Here is a 6,705-nt window from a genome sequence, read left to right as displayed (position 1 = left end):
AAAATGTGGTATATCTATACAATGGAATACTATTCAGCCATTAAAAAATAAATACAAGCTGAATTTCAAAGGCAAATGGATGGCACTATAAAATATCATCCTAAGTGAACTAACCTAGACTCAAAAGGACCTGTGTGGTACGTACTCATTTATAAGTAGACATAAGTTATAAATTACAGGATATACCTGCTCTAATCAACAGACCCAAAGAAGCCAAGTGACAAGGTGGGCACAAGGGAAGATGTTTGAATATTTCTGAGAATGGAAAACAAAATAGATAATGGAGATCTGAGGATGGAAGGAGGAAATTTGGGTGGAGGAAGAGATGAGGAGAGGAGTGGATGGAGGTGAGATCATACATAGGGAGAGCAACAGAGACAGACCATAACACAACATGGAAAGATGGAAAGGATATATTTAAAGTAAAAGAACCTAAGTAACAAGTATGTGTTGTTGTTCTAATATCTAACAATATAGCCTTTGAATTAACTGGTGAATAATAAACATAAGGAAGGCCACCTTACACAGAATACTGGGACAGTCCATCAAGAGTACAAGAGACTATAATCATATGTGCCCTGAACATAAGTGAACTCAATTATATAAAACAAATACCATTACATGTAAAGACACAGATTAAATCTAGTAGAATAGCAGTGGGTGACTTCAATTTCACACTCCAGCTAATTGATAGATTTTTCCCAACAAAAAAAAATATATGTAGAAGTATTCAAATTAAATGAGATGACAAATCCACTGAAATTAACAGGTATCTAATGAACATCCACCCAAATACTGCCAAATATATTCTTCTTAGAAGCCCATGGACCATTCTCCAGTGAATCATATATTTGGTCATGACGTAAAACTCAACTACAAAAAAACTGGAATCAGCCCTTGTATCCTAATAACAATGGAAGAGGAGTACAAAAACTAAGAAAAACCCTATAGTACATATAAATTTATGTAGATTATACAGCAAACAATTGAACAAACCTTTGAATAAACCTGGAATGAAATGAAAGAATTCTGTCAACTGAAAATGTAAAAACAAAACAACACAAAACTAAACAAAACAAAACAAAAAACCAACCAACCAACCAACCAAACAAACAAACAAAAAACCAGACCTACAGAATAAAATAAAAGCTGTCCTAAAAGAGAATCTTATACCTAGAAAATATAAACATCTAGTTTTGATTTCATAACTATTGACAATAGAGCAGCCAAGAACATGGCCAAGCAAGTATATCTATAGTAGGATTTCAAATCCTTTGCCTATATGAAAAGAAGTCTTATAGTATATCTATTTTTAGCTTATTGAGAATTTTACACACTGATGTCTAGAATGACCCTTGCCCAATGTGAACTCCCACCACCAGTGAACAAGGATTCACTTTTTCCTGCATCCTCATCATCCTTTTTTGGCAGGTGTGTTGATGTTAGCTACTGGGAAAGGGTTAGGATGACATCTCAAAGTCATTTTAATTTGCATTCTCGATTCACATGTTTACTGACCACCATGTTAGCTATTCCTTGGCCCATTTTACTTTTTTGCTTGATAACTCTCATTTCAGATTCACAATCAGTTATTTGCTTTGGCCATTAATCTTGATGCTTTCTTGAGTTCTTTGTATATTTTGGATATTAATCTTTTATGGATGTGTACTTAGAAAGGCATTCATGTTTATCATCAGAGAGCAATTAGACTTTTTGGGTGTTAGGTTAGGCAGGGTCATATGACAATTGCCACTACCTCCAAGAGTTGCTATAACAAAGACTGGAACTTAGGGTAGTGGTTTCAAGACAGGGCAGTAGGCAGCAAGGAAACTGATGTAGGTTGTAAGAGAATGTTATGTAATATAACAGGTGGGAAATGCAGCTGTACAGTGTGCTTTGGCTCCCTAATTGATAAAGCTATCACCCATGGTAACACAGAAGGCCCTACCATGTTTATTGAGGAGATCAGAAGTTGTCTGCTAAACTATTGAGATGGCTTCTACAATCTGAGTGTGATCAACTTCAACAAGATAATACTGAACTTGCCAGAGTAAAACTAGATTTGAAAAGTTGAATTTGCAAAATTTCAAAGTTAAACTTATTTTTTATTTTATTAATGCATGGCTGTTAGTATTTAGAAATGGGAAGAGGATGACGCTCAAGCATCTCGATAAGATGTGGCCTCAGACTGTTCCAAAGCACTTGTAGCACTGGAAAAAGAAAAACAGAAAGGATTAATGCTAATCTTATAGATCTTCCAGCAGGAAAAATAAAGGTAACACACACACCTGCTGCATTAGGGAAACTGTGGTTGCAATTAAAATGTGAAGTATCCCTCAGAATTTATAGCTATAACTCTTGGAATACAGTCATGCTTAGAGTCAAATACGTAAAAACTGCACACCTTTGAGAGTGGCAAAATAGCATTTTGTGAAAGTGGTGTGATGTCAAATTCTTTCTGGTTTGAAATTTAAAAAAAAGACTAAAAATGTTCAAGATGTATTTTTTTTTTGTAACAAAGGAAAGGATGAAAGTCCTCTTCTGTCTGGAAAACATAAAAGGACATTATTCTGTGTGCTTTTCAATAGTGAGACTTTGGGAATGACTACATGATAGGAACATTTGATGGGGGGTGGCGAGATGAAGGACCATGGAAGAAACATAGGATGTAACCAAGCATCACTGTCTGCTGCCAAGTCATTCTTGGGACCCTCTATTGAGCGGATAGGGAAAATGTCTCCACATGATTGGCTCGGGTATACATCCCACTATTATTACTTTTTGATTAGTAGTGTTTATTTTCCTTTACCTAAGAAGGTTGAGATTCTGATAGATCATGACTTTTTGATTGGTTCATATATTTCTGGATCAGAAGCAAGTGTATTTAAATATAAGAGGGGTCCTCCACTCCTGGACTGGTTCTATTACCATAGTTAGATGAGACCTTGGACATCTCCGGATAAGAATGTTACATTGTATATGGGAAATCACATCTAAAAAATAAGCTGTTAAGACAAAATAATAAACCTGATTCTTCACTGTTACAAGGCCACATTACACATTCAATACTACTGCTCTGGTAAAATCTCCAGGTTATATGTCCTTTCCTTGAGCTTGATCATAAGATGTGTTTTGACTATAAATCACATGTCACTTACAAAGGATTATGATATTCTTTTGATACTGGTATTTATGCTTGCATTTCTGTCATTCACACATGAAGAAGATGGCTGATAGAGCCTGGTAATCCAAAGCAGGCAGAGGAGCTCACCCCAGCACACACAGCTAGAAGGAAGCTCTAGCATGCACAGCTGAGCACTACCAGTAGTAGTTGAACTTTTATTGTGTAAGTATGATATCATGACTGTGGCATTCAACAAGTTTTGAGTTTTATATTTTTGTCACCGTCTAATTTATTTGTCTCTTGAAAAAAAAAAAAAGACAGAGGTCCTATGTTTAGTTTTATGTTTTTAAATTCTAAAATCACCACACAAAGTAATGAGTTTCATTATGCCATTTCCTTATGCCATTTTTATACATATGTTAATATGAATTAGGCTTTGTTGTCCTCACAGCTGACCTTCCTTGTTTCTATTTCCCTTTCCTGGTGATCCCTTTCCCCCTGCAAACAGAACCATCCCTTTTCATGTCCCATGCATTGTATTACTATCCTGTTTGTCTTGCCCATTCTTTAAGATCTCTTTCTCCTACACTTGTCCCTTTCTATTTTCATGACCTATACATGAACAAATGCATAGATGAATTTATATTTAATTTTTGACCAAATATGAGAGAACATATTTCACTTACTATGATGATTTCCAATTCTGTACATTTTCCTATAAATATAAAAATTTCATTCCTCTTTCTAGTTGAATAAGATATTTTAAAACATGACCATATTCATTTTAGACATTTGTGTGTTGATGGTTTTAAGGATGGTTCTATTTTCTTGCTACTGACAATGGTGTCACAGAATAATGGCATGCCTGTGGTATTTTGACTTAGTTCAGTAACCTAAAAGTTGTATAGCAGGGTTATATGGTAGCTCTATTTTCAGCATTTTGAGACACAAAGTGAACACAAGTTTACACTCTCACAGTAGTAGATACCACTTTTCTTTCTCTATCCATTCTCTGCATCATTTATTTTCATTTGTTTCCCTGGTAATTGCTGTTTCGACTAGGGTGACATAGAATGTAAAAGCAGTTTTAATTTTCTTTACATCTGAGTAACATTCCATTATCCATTTGTCTGTTGATGGACATCTAAATTGATTCCATTTCCTAGCAATTTCAAACAGTGCAGCAATGAACATGAATGTACAGGGTTCTCAGCTTTAACATCTGAAGTCATTTGGGTATGTGTCCAGGAGTGGTGTACCTGGGCCATGAAGTACATCTTTTTCTAAATCTGTTTTTTTGAGAAACATCTGGGATCATTTTTCTAGTGGCTGCATTTCTTTATACTCCCAGCAACTCTATATAAGTTTTCTCTTTCCCTACATCCAGAATTACATTTGGTATTAGAAACAGAGATAAAATTAACAAATGTACATGTTTGGTAATTAAAATGTATTCATTGTTAATCAAAACAAATTAAAATAGAAATAAAAGAGTAATCTCAAGATAAATGAAAATACAAACACCATTTCAAATATCCTTTAATGTAGCAAAATAGTTTGAAATACCTGTATTCATTCCATAGGCAGCCACCAAACCCTGACACTATTACTGATGCTAAATTGTGCTTACAGAGAGGTGCGTAGCATAAAGCCAACCATTGGACTGAGGTCGGGTACACATATGAATCAGATGGGAGAAGGATTGAAGGAGCTGAAGGGGATCGCAATTCCACAGGAAAACCAACAGTGTCAACTAACCTGGACCCCTGGGAGCTCCTGGATAGTAAGCCACCAACCAAAGAGCATACATGGACTGGTTCATGGTCCTCAGCACACATGTAGCAGAGAACTACCTTGTTTGGCCTTGATGGGAGAGGATGGGCCTAATTCTGTTGATACTTGGTACCCCAGGGAAGGGCAATGAGGGAGGAGGCACCCTCTCAGAGGCAAAATGAGGAATGGGGTGATGAACCAGTAAAGTGCACAACCTTTGGAATGCAGATGAACAAAATAATTAGAAAAGCAGTTTTAAGTGAGTGGAGTGAATTTTATTGATGTTATTCTAGAGAATAGGGCTCCCTATGTTCATTCTGTTATTATGGGGTTCTAGGATGGAAACTGTGAGGGAGATACTCAGTATTGGGAGTTGAGTTGGAACCAGGACTCCTTAGCAACTGATGACAACCCAGGGCTTCCCTCTCATTCTCAATATTGTTGCTGGGGTGGGTGGTCCAGGTTTTCTTAGTCATGGAGGCCATGTAGCCGTGATGTTCACTACATTGTAGTTGTAGCAATATTCATTGTCACACCAGAAAATAGACTTTACAGAGTTGTCATTGAGAACAATGCTAGCCCCAGCATCAAAGATGGAAGTTATTTTTGAAGTCACAGGAGACAACCTGTTCCTCAGTGTAGCCCAGGATGCCCTTTAGTCGGCCATCTAATGCCTGCTTCACCACCTTCTTGATGATGACATACTTGGCAGGTTTCCCCATGTGACATGTCAGATCCATGACGGATACACTGGGGGTAGGAAGCTCATTGGCTTCCAATTCAGCTCTGGAATCACCTTGCTTACAGACTTGGCAGCACTAGTGGATGCAGGGATGATGTTCTGGGCAGCACCATGGCCATCACACCACAGCTTTACAAGGGGCCATCCACAGTCTTCTGAGAGGCAGTGATGGCATTGACCATAGCAATGAGTACTTCTATGATGGCAAAGTTGCCATGGTTGACCTTGGCCAGGAGGGCTTAGAAGTTGGTGTTACAGGGTTCATTGCTGAAAATCTTGAGTGAGTTGTTATATTTCTTCTGCTTCACACCCATCACAAACATGATGGGAATCAGCAGAAGGGGCAGAGATGATGACACTTTTGGCTCCACCATTCCAGTGGACACTGGACTTCTCCACTGTGGTGAAGACACCAGTAGACTCCAGGACATACTCAGCACCAGTATCCCCCTATTTGATGTTAGCAGGATCTAGCTCCTGAAAGATGGTAATGGGTTTCCCATTGATGATAAGTGTTCCATTGTTCCATTCTCAATCTTGACTGTGCCATTGAGCTTGCCATGACTAGAGTCATACTAAAATATGTAGACCATATAGTTGAGGTCAATAAAGGGATCATTGATGGCAACAATCTCCACTTTGCCAGATGCAGATGAAAAGGCAGCACTGTAAATCAAGTACCCAATACTGAAAAATTCATTCATTCTGACTTTCACCATTATGTTGATTGGACAAGGCTGGCACTGCCCAAGAAGGTGCAGCTGTCTCTGGAACATATAGGACCAGAGAGCCCAAAAATTATTCTTAAACAGTGTAATTTTATATTGCAAGGAACTAGGAAAGCATGAGACTAGTTTTCTAATAGAGAGAAGGGAAGTAACTAACAAAGACAGAAATGGCAAAGATAATAAAAATGTCAATGAAGATAGAACACTTAAATTAGTACACAAGTCCACATCTAACATAATAAGGAAAAGAAAATAAAGATTCACATGCAGTCAAACAGAAAAGGAGGGAGAAACATTTCAACTAATAGCACAGAAATGAATTGTAATTAATTTCAGAA

General features: G+C 37.4%; 1 pseudogene; it reads right to left on the bottom strand.

Annotated features, from left to right (window-relative positions):
* Gm8609 (predicted gene 8609) lies at positions 5,157-6,376 on the bottom strand (annotated as a pseudogene).

This window comes from Mus musculus, chromosome 16, assembly GCF_000001635.26.
Source record: "Mus musculus strain C57BL/6J chromosome 16, GRCm38.p6 C57BL/6J".
NCBI classification, from domain to species: Eukaryota; Metazoa; Chordata; class Mammalia; order Rodentia; family Muridae; genus Mus; species Mus musculus.
Note: the sequence above shows the minus strand (reverse complement) of the source record. Positions and strands in the feature narration are given on the sequence as shown.